Raw genomic sequence first — 12,892 nt, 5'->3', positions numbered from 1 at the left:
TTTCGTTTTCTGAAAATAAAAGACGTCACTGAGAATATTTGATTTGGAAGTAGGAGAAACGTTGTTTACAATAAAACAAAAGTAATTTTACTCAAACACAAACTTTAAATACAAGAACCAGAGAAAGACATATTCTTGCAGTAGTCTCTTAATTCTTTCCGAAGCTGTATCTGAACAAGCCGCGATACAGAGAGTGAAACTAGCAAACACCTGTGGAGTCTGGACTTTACAGTAAACTATGAAAGAGCTGCCCCCTCCTCTCCCTGCTCATCATCGATCTGTTGAAGGAGTTGAGCTCCGTCAGGGTGGAGCTCAGTTCATGCATGAGAGCAGAGAGTGGAGGTGCAGACAGCTTCTCTCCACAATCAGACGCAAAACAAGAGCAAACTGCACGAGCTGTGAAACTGTATGGGCGTGTTTGTGCTTGCTTTGTGAATCAGACCTTGAGACGGAGCAGACGGAGGGTGCAAATGAAATGCAATTTATAGTGCTATCAGCGGCCGCAATCTAACAAATGGCACTTTGTATTAATTCAATAAGAGTAGAGCGGGTAAAAAGACAACAGTGATTTCTATTTTTCAGTACAGGACGATCCCGTACAGGGACTAGTGGAGAGGGAGAGATGGCGCCTGGTCGCAGGTGACAGATGTTAATTGAAATGTTAAATAAAGACAGTGGGAATGGTACTTTCCACATTGCAGGAATACAATTGACAAACAGCAGGCATGACAAGTATGGACAAACATGAAGTCTTGATGTGGATTAAGGACAATTTTAGTCTAGTTAATGTGAAATAAAGTGTTCATTCATTGCTCACAGTGTCTAAACATCATTTAGGAGAATGTGGTAAATGTGGCGATGAGTGTGCAGTGGCACAAAGTGTGAAAAACAAATAAGTGTAATGAGTGTGGGGGGATCTTGAAGCATGGAAAGCAGGCTGCCCAAACAGAGACTGAAAACATGAGGATCAAAGGAAGCATCCAGAAGACTGAAAGATTCAAGTATAAGGGACAACAAATCAGGGGAAAAAAGCAAAGAAGTTATCGTTTATGCAGAACATGGTGGGAATTAGTGGAGAGGAGGTGCAGCTGAAAGAGGCCTTCAGGCCCCCAAGAGCCTAGACTCAGTAGACTGTTATGAGAGAATGGGAGAAGTTGTTCTTTTACATTTAATTTTCTTTGTTTAAATAAAAGTAGTCCAGATAGTTTTTATTAATTAATCCAGTAGTATGTGGTAATAGGACACTTTGGATGCAAGCTGAAGTAGATTCTATGAGATCAGTGTGATCCACAGCGTGTTATTTTGGCTAACTAAGCAGAGATGCTTTTTCTTTGTCTTTTTTAGGCCTAGCTGTTCTGATCTTGGTTTGTGAATGTTTACTTTGGGTAAAATAAAAAAACCTCCTGCTCCCCCGTGCCTCACTGCCTGGCACTAACAGGGACATTGTCCAGGAAGAACACATTACATGATGGAGCAGATCCAGAGCCGACTCATAAACCATGCAGGCCTTCTTTCTTGTGAACAGCTTTCCTGACAGCTGTTTTTTATCAACTAGGTGCAGTATTCATGATGTTACTTTAGTCTAAGAAGTTTACATTTACAGACACGTGTGGTGGTTCAAGATTGGCACATCATGTACCCCTTTTCCACCAAGACGAACCTGGTTCTAGTTCAGGGCCGGTGCTCGTGATGGTTTTGGAGCTGGTTCAACTTGTGAACCAACTTGGCACCAGTTTGTTTTTCCACACGCTGGAGCCCGTGGGAGAGCTACGTCATGACATCACTCTACGTGACCACTTTTCCATGCAACATGGCATGTTTGCTGACATTGCTCATGGCTTTTCGTAATCACATGAGATCCCGATCCAATTCTACCTACATTTCTTTGCAATTAATCGTGCTTCACATGGACGGCAACTTTTTATGAGGAAAAAGGTAATCATCCACCCATTTTTATTCTTAATAAATGTGAACGTAAGATGTTGTTAGCCTCTCTGCTAGCCCGCTAGCTCAAGTTAGCTTGTTGTTTAGCATCGACTAAACCGGTGTTTATTTAACAAATCAGTAATTTTTTACTCCTCTTTCTTTATAGATAGTGTTAACGCTGATGGCGAGGCGGAGGTCGCATGTTGTCTGGGCACATCCACGATCTTGTACCGTTTGTGTGTCCCAACTGAGAAACGGGTTGCAATAGCATAGAAGCTAGGCACAGGCAGTGAGTACCGGACCATCAGCCATCTTTTCGGGGTAGGCCTCAGTACTGTGTACAACTGTGTCCAGGAATTTTGCAACACCGTCATCAGAGTGCTGCTTCCTCTACACATCAAAGTTCCCGATGCAGACAAATTCGTGGAGATGGCCACTTTCTTCAATAACCGTTGGAGAGTACCACAGTATGTTGGTGCAATAGATGGAAGCCACATTCCAATAATAGCACCAGAGGAGTATCCCAGGGACTATTACAACTGGAAAGGCTGGCATTCTATTGTTCTCCAGGCTGTTGTGGATGGCAATGGAATGTTCTGGGATGTGTGTGTTGGCTTCCCAGGGAGTGTACATGACGCCAGAGTCCTCAAACACTCTCATATGTGGGATGCCCTTAGTGACGGGGAGTAGCTGGGGCAGAACAAGGTGACCATCTCTGGCTGTGATGTTGGACATTATCTGATCGGTGACCCAGCATACCCAATGCAAAATTGGCTCATGAAGCCATTTTCGGACACTGGCAGACTGACCCCTGAGCAACTCACCTACAACTACAGGATGAGCAGTGCAAGATCGGTCGTGGAGATGGCTTTTGGGTGGCTAAAGGGACGATGGTGGTGCCTCCTAAAAAGAAATGACTGCAAGCTGGAGCTCTGCAAGAAAATGGCACTGGCCTGTTGTGTTCTTTACAACATTTGTGAGGAACATGGGGGCAACTTCAGCGAGGAGCACCCAGAGAGGCATGTGAACATTCAGCCTGATGTTCAGGCATGACCTGAGCATGGTGCTGCAGAAGGAACAGACATCCGAGCTGCATTGATGACCTACTTCAACAGAAGGGACGAGTGCCATTTTTTCTTATTAAAAAATACAGTCGAGCAAGCCTGTACTCTCGGTTTAAGCAATCAGTGTTGTCATTGTTTCTCAATCACAGACCAATCTCTTGTTTTATTTTGGTTTGAATAAATAACTGTTATATTATACACAAGCTTTATGGATTTTAAGTGTGGCAATAATGCTGGCCTGCCTTGTAATATTTTGAACCACTAAAACAATTTACAGAAACAATTTCGCAATCATTTTCTATGCACTATTTTTAACTTCCTCATTTGTTTATGATTCAACTCCATCCAAAGACCAGAATGCCTTTAGTTTAATTCAGTTGTGATTTTATGTCTAACACCTCCCTTAAGGTATGGTTCAGAGTAAGCTAATGCAACACTTGAGAGCATGAAAGGATGAGAAAAAAAACAAACCCTTACTCTCATTATAGAAATAATGTTAACCTGTCTCTTCTGAAACTGTTAGTAACATTACTGTCATTTGAGAAACAGGTTATTATCCAAGAAAAGCTGTTTCAAAGTTATTGTGAATATTGTTAAACTTGCATTTTTCTTTCTCTACACTACACAGCCTTGCAAACCTGTTCTTTGTGTGTTAAAGAAATCTATATTCTCATTACTTGTTCTATTGATAAAAAGAAATCCACTGAATCACAGACAGGTCTCTTGTTCAATGTTTATTTTAAAAGTGACATGATAGTTTACATAACAAATGTACAAGCTTTGCTTTACATGACTGCAGCAATCATGTTGGTCTTCCTTGGGCTTCCATGACTGTCACAATCCTGCCCCCTCGCCCAAGGAAGGCTTGTGAATCAGCCTCCATCCTTTCCATCCGCTGCAGCATCGAGGAATGTATTTCACGATTCTGCAGCAGCATCGAGGCATGATTGTCCTGGTTCTGCTGCATCAGCCTCTCTTCCCGCTCTTCCGCCCACTCCCACAGGTGGACCAGCTCTGTGTTGCTGTCCCTCTATCTTTTAGCTATGAACAAAAACACAGTAAGTTAAAACAATTAGATAACTAAATGATGTTTATAACCAGCAAAAAAGGGTCAGGGTGTTACAGAGCATATAGATGAATATTGTATTAACCCATGAAGGGAAACTTGTAGGAGTGATATGAGTACACCTGTATATATGTGTAGTAGAACAGTATTACGTATGACTTGTGTAAATCTTACCTTGTCTGGGCCATGGCGATGGGGAGGCCCGGGCAGAGCAGCTTGAGGGCAAAGGCGAGCTACACGGTAATGGTGGCTGCAGCGTCGTGTCGACCTCAGATTCTTCAACTGCAGACACCTCTGTAAACAACACAATGAGAACTATGAATAAAACAGTCACATTGCACTTTATACAATGCTAACCTTGAAGCCAAATGTTAAGTAATGAGCTAGTGACAAAATGTAGCATCCTTATTTCAGTAGCATGCTAGCGCTAGTTATTGTTACCCCGGTGATGCTGGCAAGCTAACTAGCTAGCTGTTGGTGAGCTAACAGTGCCCAATCAGAACCATTATCAGTTGCGCTCTCTGTTCTGTTGAGTGACTCCTCCACCATCGACTCGGGAATGACGGTGGCTGAGTTTAAGGCCCCGGTTAGTCGGCACGCCGGCCTGTCGTCTAGCACAGAGTCCAGCACCACTGCCGCTTCGGCCCAGGTCCTTCTTCTGGTCACGATAATCTTTTTACAGTTTCTTCATCTTGTTGCTGATTTGCTCGACACTCCTGTCGAACCCCGCCGCTGCCATCTCGCGCCGGATCTCGTCCAAAATAGCCTTCGTCCGGGTCGAATCCCTCCAGCTTATTTTGGATTCCCCCCGAGGACCACACCGCAAGGAGACAGCTCGTCTCCTCAGCCGACCACTGCTTTGTCTTGGAATCCATCGTTGTTATTGTTGTCTTTCGCTGTAGAAAAATGGCGTACACTCGACTTGTTTGTCTTTTTGGTCACGGCCATGGTGTTGGACTTGGTGAGTTCTGCCATCTTGATCCCCATGTTGTTTTCAGCCTCCTCTGCAGGGCTGCATCCTTATCCAGACTTTCACAGACATTTGCAATTGCACTTCTTTTCTTGCATAGCTCCTCTTCAGCCCTTTTTCTCTTGCCCATCTCTTCCACCTTGTCCTTTTTCTTCTTCTCATCTTCCAAGTGGATCCTGCGTGCAGTTGCACACTCATTTTGCATCTCTTTAGTTAGTGGTACCAATGGTACCAGTGGTACTCAATGAAGAGGAGCTTCTGAAATGATTGTGCAGTCTCATCTCCTGTATTAAGATAAAGACAAGCATAATATTTGTAAATCTATATCTACCTTAAATCACATGAGATTAACAGTGGTTTTAATATAAAATGAATCTCAGCTCAACATATTTCAATTATTATGTCTAAGAAGATACTGTATATTTGGTCTACAGACATTTGTTATGGCTCATACTGGACTATGTTTTCAATAAGATAAGATAATCCGTCATTGATCCGCAGGGGGCAAAAAACACTTCAATAAAATAAAACACATACTGACCTGCAAAATAATAGGATTGTATAACTTCACACCAAGATATGGTAATTCGTTAATTAAAAATCTTAGTCAAAGACGTTGATCAGAACAATAACATAATAAGAAGATGCCCAAAGATTACACATTGTGTCACCTGAAGCACCAAATAAACTCCTCTCCTCATGTGTAACTTACAGTACACAAAATGTAACTAATCCAGTAAATATGCCAGCTGCTTCATGCCTAAACAAATCGTCGAACATTTTTGCCGATATACTGATATATTAGGCACGTTTTTGAAAAACTGGCATACCGCAGACATCTTGCACCCTTCTTCACACTTGACGGAAGAGGTGTGGTGCATGCAGTGTGTTGTTAATGTTGTATCAAGCTTTTTTAGGGAATCATCGAGCATTTAGGCAGAATTAAAGCGTTGTTTTATATGCAGAAAATATCAGCAGAAATATGACATATCTGCCGAAGCCGACACCCATAACGTACTGATAATATTGCGCATCCCTAATAATTGCTTCACTGCTCAAGTTACTTTGCAGCTGCTTTGCATCTTAAGTAATATATGGTATGTATTAGTTAGGGCAGCTTTGGCTCCCATATCTACTTCCTTTGGACTGAGCCAAAGCTTTTCATCTGTCACATCAAACTTGACCAGCATTACTGGGGAAACATCAAGGACATCTTTCTTTATGAAGCATCCGAGAAGACACTGAAAATAGCATGAGCTTAAATTTATACTTGGAAAAAGGTATTACAGTTTTTACAATACAAACTACAGACCAGTTCAACAAGCTTAAACTCTTTAATTGTTCGTCCCCTCTATAATTGATGGTGCCTGAACGACTAAATTATTTGAATACATTTTGTAGTCGGTAGGCCTACCCCGATCAGATCCTCCAGATCTTTTCAGAGAGCGGGAATCATCGGGGCATCTGCCTTGTACATTGCGAGAAATGGCTGAAAAAGTAAGTGTCTCAAAACTGCTCAAAGTTGACTGCAGAGAAGTTGCGCGGGCTATGTGCAAACAACGCAGGCATAGCCTCACTACCACTAGCTGCTGCTGCATACCGCTGGTGCTTTTGAGATCTTGAGAATCTTGGGATCAATAGCTTTCATCCCCATGGTCCCTAACGAGAACGTCTTTCGGCATCAATTGCACCTTGCGTTGTCGATTCCTGCTGGAGCCAACCACCTCTGAAACCTCTCTTTTTCCCATCTTAGCTCAACTGTAGCTAGCCATAAATCACGGCTGACGACAACAAAAGGTCACACAGCCAGACGTCACTGTTAGTAGCTAGCTTGTGGAGTCTCTGAGACATTACGGTCAAACAACTCAGATTGCTTCTATACACTTTGTTACGGTAATTTTAGGCCCCAGCCTGGCAGTTTTCCCATCAGCCTTTAACGCACCATCTGCGAATGTCACACTTTCAGCAAATTTCAATTGAAGGAACCTCAGGAGCCCTGCAGTCACAGCGCTTCTTCAGATGGTTGTTGTGAAAAAAAAGTCTGTTGTGGTTTTCTCATTAAATAACATCTACTGATACATTTTGACCCTGGGCGTTGTAGTTTCAATCTTTTTGTAAGATTTATCATCTAAAGGTGCTGTCCATCACTTGCTGGGATTTTCCCTGGCAGACTGCTTTCACCTGTCTTTGATTTCCACTGCTATAGGATATTACAGTTGTTGACCTTTCTACACACTGTGTGTCCACGGAGACCACCTGTCCACGATGAGAAAGCAGTGCGTGAGTTCTGCTTGTGATGAATAGTGTGATAAGACACGGAAAAATGGTAGAACCATTCTGAAGCATCTATTTTCCGAGTTTTTTTACAGAAAGTTGAATGTGGCAGCTGTTACAGGAAAAGCAGTTAATGTTACTCTCAGTTTATAGCTGGAGCCATCAGGGACACAGGCTTTTAAAGAGTCTTATAAAGAGGCTCTTTATGATCACTGTCAGATACATCAGCAGAACAAGAGCTGCTGTCTGACGGTGAGAGAAAGATAAGACCAGAGAACAAGAGGCTACTTTTCTTAGCATTTGTTGGCTCAAGCGTCTGGTTCATACTCTGACATCAACACTTGTGCAGAGTGGGATCAGTACCAGGATTTCTCTGATGGACACCGACTACTGCCGTTGCGTTTCAGCTGTGGAGCGCCTGTCCATCTGTCTCCTCCGAGTGGCAGTTTCACTGTGTGGCGACCCTTAGTGTTTATTAGGTAGAGGTATACGCTTACTTTATATATTCACCAGTCCAACAACGCCACCTTGGGAATTGCACCCAAGGAATTAAAACAGGCACCTAGATACGTTAAACTGAGAGGCAGGAGACGTGGTTCCATTTGAAAAAGGTAAAACAAAGTTTATTAAACAATGTAAAGTTGACAAATAATAAAATCGGTAAAAACAGGGGGACTTGAGAAAAAGAGGGGAAGGGAACCAATGAGTTGCTGAGGCTTACCGCTAGTGAGGAGTTGACGCCAGGTGAGGGGGAAATCCCAGGGAACCAAGGAAAACAAAAAGTAAATCACCCCCAATCACATGTGCCAGACGCACACATATGCACACAGCCGTGAGGTAGCCCAAACTAGACACAGCACACAGAAGGGGACACCGCCACCAGGACACCAACCCCTCCGACCGTGGCTCTCAGCAGCTAAAAGGACAGAAAGGAAAATTATTGGGGTCGCACTCAAAACAACAAAACTATCAGTGTACCCAAAAGAATATAACACAAAGATATCGAAACTGGCAGCCACCAATACACAAACTAAACTAATAAATGAACCAAAGTTACATGCTGCCAAAATGAGTAATAAAGAAAGGAAACAAAACTAAAGAGAACAAATTATATTAATTAAGGGGACTAACTGATCACCTCAACTAATAAGTACCGAATTTAATTAAACCAAAAAAAAGAAATATCGGTTGCGGAAAAGACCATAAGGCAACAGATAACTAACAATCCATAAACTGATAAAGAAAACAATTCAAAGGCATATCACAAAACAAACAATTACTTATTCCAATAAAAAAATGAACCACAAAGAAAACAATTGCTATTACAAGAAATTAATAAATAGGAAACTATTAGCTAGGCTATTTCTTTGTATTAGCAATTTAAGAGAATAACTCAAAGCAACAAACAAACTCAAAGTAATAAACCAAAAGACAAATTATCACCAACACAAGGAAATAAACAGCAAAAGGAGAAAAAGACAAGAAACTCAAACAAATAGTAATCAATGAAATGCAAACCTAAACCAAATTAAGCCCAACAGATCTCCCAATCCCCATGCAATCAGTTAAAGTTAGCCAAGTGCTAAATTCATGTAATTCCTAGGATTCTTGTTTTTCTGATTTGCATCGCATGTGTCTGTGCTTTGACTTTGTATGTAATCACAACATGCAAAATATGTTCTTTTGGTCTTAATCATAGACTGTATAAATAACGGACATAGACTCAGTGACGTCACACATAGCTTTCTGAAGAAGCGTTTTGGAGCCAGAATCAAGCCGGCGCTGGTGGTCACCATATTGGAAATGCCACAGCCATAAGCGAGCAAAGAGGCGGAGCGCGAACATGCTGAGGCCTATGGCTGAGGCATGAATCAGTCAGCTATGAAGCTAGGCTATGCTCCTCAGCGTAGCTAGCAGTTATTAGCCATAGATTGTATAAATAATGAATGAGCTAGTTTAGCCAGGAGGAGATTCTGTTTGTGATGGTGACTGACTGCAGGTGTTTAGTTATCAGACTAAAGAAGTAGCAGACTCGCCGCTCACTCACTCAATAACACGTAAGGGGCAAGTTAAAATAACCGATCTTCTCATCACTGCAGTCTGTTGTAATCTCTCCGGGGAAAAGCCAACAACTCCTGACTCTTTACTGGCCGACGATTAAATAAATGTTTGATAAACACTGCACAGGCTAACAAGCAGCTAAAGCGAGCACAGTATACCTGCTACTTAGTGCTAAAAATATATCAATACAATAACACTAACATTTAACTCACTGAAAAGCTGGAGCTCAGACTTCTTGCACGGCCAGAAAGTTCCTTAAATCCCAGAGAGAGAGAGACAGATTATTTGTCCTCAAAAGGCTCCAACAACACCGGTGAAGGTAAGTTCAGCGTGACACACAGACTGTGTGTCTGTGTCGACGTCTAGCAGACAGCCAGCAGGATCCACCTGTCAATCAAGTGATCCGGCCCCTAAGATTTAAGGCTTAATATAATTAAAACGAGTGTGTTAAAAAAAAATCACCCCCCGTACAGTTATCTTGTACAATAAAATTAGCTATTTATAACAAAACCGTTTTTTGTACCAGGCTGTAAACTGTTTATTTCTGCTGTAAAAATTGGCATTTTCCCACCTGATGTAATGTTATTTCTCGTTTTCTGGAGCCTCAAGTGGCCAATGGAGGAACTGCAGTTTTTTTGCACTTCCGCATTGGATTCATTTTTCAACACCGGAGGTTGCAACTAGGTCTGAACACATCAAGGCCCCTAATGAAACTATCTAAAGCGCATGTTGTAAGGTCATTTCAGGCATGTCCGACGACCTTTTACTCGTAAAAGAGTGCACAATTTAGGAGCTACGTAAGATACAAAGGGTTTGCATTAACTCTCTTGTAAGTTCTGTGAGTAACACTCCACTCTGCTCACACTTCTCTCCACTTTCACACTCCTCTCTGCTCACACTCCTCTCTGCTCACACTTCTCTCCACTTTCACACTCCTCTCTGCTCACACTCCTCTGCTCACACTTCTCTCCACTTTCACACTCCTCTCTGCTCACATTCCTCTGCTCACACTCCTCTCTGCTCACACTTCTCTCCACTTTCACACTCCTCTCTGCTCACACTCCTCTCTGCTCACACTCCTCTGCTCACACTTCTCTCCACTTTCACACTCCTCTCTGCTCACACTCCTCTCTGTTCACACTCCTCTGCTCACACTTCTCTCCACTTTCACACTCCTCTCTGCTCACACTCCTCTCCGCTCACATTCCACTCTGCTCTCACACTCCTCTCTGCTCACACTTCTCTCCACTTTCACACTCCTCTCTGCTCACACTCCTCTGCTCACACTCCTCTGCTCACACTTCTCTCCACTTTCACACTCCTCTCTGCTCACACTCCTCTGCTCACACTTCTCTCCACTTCCACACTCCTCTCTGCTCACACTCCTCTGCTCACACTTCTCTCCACTTTCACACTCCTCTCTGCTCACACTCCTCTCTGCTCACATTCCTCTGCTCACACTCCTCTCTGCTCACATTCCTCTCCGCTCTCACACTCCTCTCTGCTCACACTTCTCTCCACTTTCACACTCCTATCTGCTCACACTCCTCTGCTCACACTTCTCTCCACTTTCACACTCCTCTCTGCTCACACTCCTCTCCGCTCACATTCCTCTGCTCACACTCCTCTCTGCTCACATTCCTCTGCTCACACTCCTCTCTGCTCACATTCCTCTCCGCTCTCACACTCCTCTCTGCTCACACTCCTCTCCGCTCTCACGCTCCTCTCTGCTCACATTCCTCTCTGCTCACACTCCACTCCGCTCTCACGCTCCACTCCACTCTCACACTCCAGTCCGCTCTCACCCTCTTCTCTGCTCTCACACTCCTCGCTGCTCACACATTCCTCTCTGCTTTCACACTCCTCTGTGCTCACACTCCTCTCTGCTTTCACACTACTGTCTGCTCACACACTCCTCTCTACTCACACTACTGTCTGCTCACACTCCTCTCTGCTTTCACACTACTGTCTGCTCACACACTCCTCTCTACTCACACTCCTGTCTGCTCACACACTCCTCTCTACTCACACTCCTGTCTGCTCACACACTCCTCTCTGCTCACACTCCTCTGCTCACACACTCCTCTCTGCTCACACACTCCTCTCTGCTCACACACTCCTCTACGCTGTCACTCTCCTATCCGCTCTCACACTCCTCTCTGCTCACACTCCTCTCGGCTATCACACTCCTCTCCGCTTTCACACTCCTCTCTGCTCACACTCCTCTCGGCTATCACACTCCTCTCCGCTTTCACACTCCTCTCTGCTCTCACACTCCTCTCCGCTCACACTCCTCTCTGCTCACACTCCTCTCCGCTCACACTCCTCTCTGCTCACACTCCTGTCTGCTCACACACTCCTCTCCGCTCACAATCCTCTCTGCTCACACTCCTGTCTGCTCACACACTCCTCTCTGCTCACACTCCTCTCCGCTCACAATCCTCTCTGCTCACACTCCTCTGCTCACACACTCCTCTCTGCTCACACTCCTCTGCTCACACACTCCTCTCTGCTTACACTCCACTCCGCTCTCACACTCCTCTCTGCTCACACTCCTCTGCTCACACACTCCTCTCTGCTCTCTTTGCTTGCTATCTGCTATCTTGCTCTCTGCTCACACTCCTCTGCTCACACTTCTCTCCACTTTCACACTCCTCTCCGCTCACATTCCTCTGCTCACACTCGTCTCTGCTCACATTCCTCTGCTCACACTCCTCTCTGCTCACACTCCTCTGCTCACACACTCCTCTCTGCTCTCTTTGCTTGCTATCTGCTATCTTGCTCTCTGCTCACACTCCTCTGCTCACACTTCTCTCCACTTTCACACTCCTCTCCGCTCACATTCCTCTGCTCACACTCGTCTCTGCTCACATTCCTCTGCTCACACTCCTCTCTGCTCACATTCCTCTCCGCTCTCACACTCCTCTCTGCTCACACTCCTCTCTGCTCACACTCCTCTCCGCTCTCACACTCCTCTCTGCTCACATTCCTCTCCGCTCTCACACTCCTCTCTGCTCACACTCCTCTCCGCTCTCACGCTCCTCTCTGCTCACATTCCTCTCTGCTCACACTCCACTCCGCTCTCACGCTCCACTCCACTCTCACACTCCAGTCCGCTCTCACCCTCTTCTCTGCTCTCACACTCCTCGCTGCTCACACATTCCTCTCTGCTTTCACACTACTGTCTGCTCACACTCCTCTCTGCTTTCACACTACTGTCTGCTCACACACTCCTCTCTACTCACACTACTGTCTGCTCACACTCCTCTCTGCTTTCACACACTCCTCTCTACTCACACTACTGTCTGCTCACACTCCTCTCTGCTTTCACACTACTGTCTGCTCACACACTCCTCTCTACTCACACTCCTGTCTGCTCACACACTCCTCTCTGCTCACACTCCTGTCTGCTCACACACTCCTCTCTACTCACACTCCTGTCTGCTCACACACTCCTCTCTGCTCACACTCCTCTGCTCACACACTCCTCTACGCTGTCACTCTCCTATCCGCTCTCACACTCCTCTCTGC

This window comes from Semicossyphus pulcher, unplaced genomic scaffold (assembly GCF_022749685.1).
Source record: "Semicossyphus pulcher isolate SPU_LCO1_2020_fin unplaced genomic scaffold, fSemPul1.0.p SCAF_1, whole genome shotgun sequence".
In the NCBI taxonomy this organism is placed as follows: domain Eukaryota; kingdom Metazoa; phylum Chordata; class Actinopteri; order Labriformes; family Labridae; genus Semicossyphus; species Semicossyphus pulcher.
The sequence above is the reverse complement of the archived record's forward strand: the minus strand, read 5'-3'. Positions refer to the sequence as shown.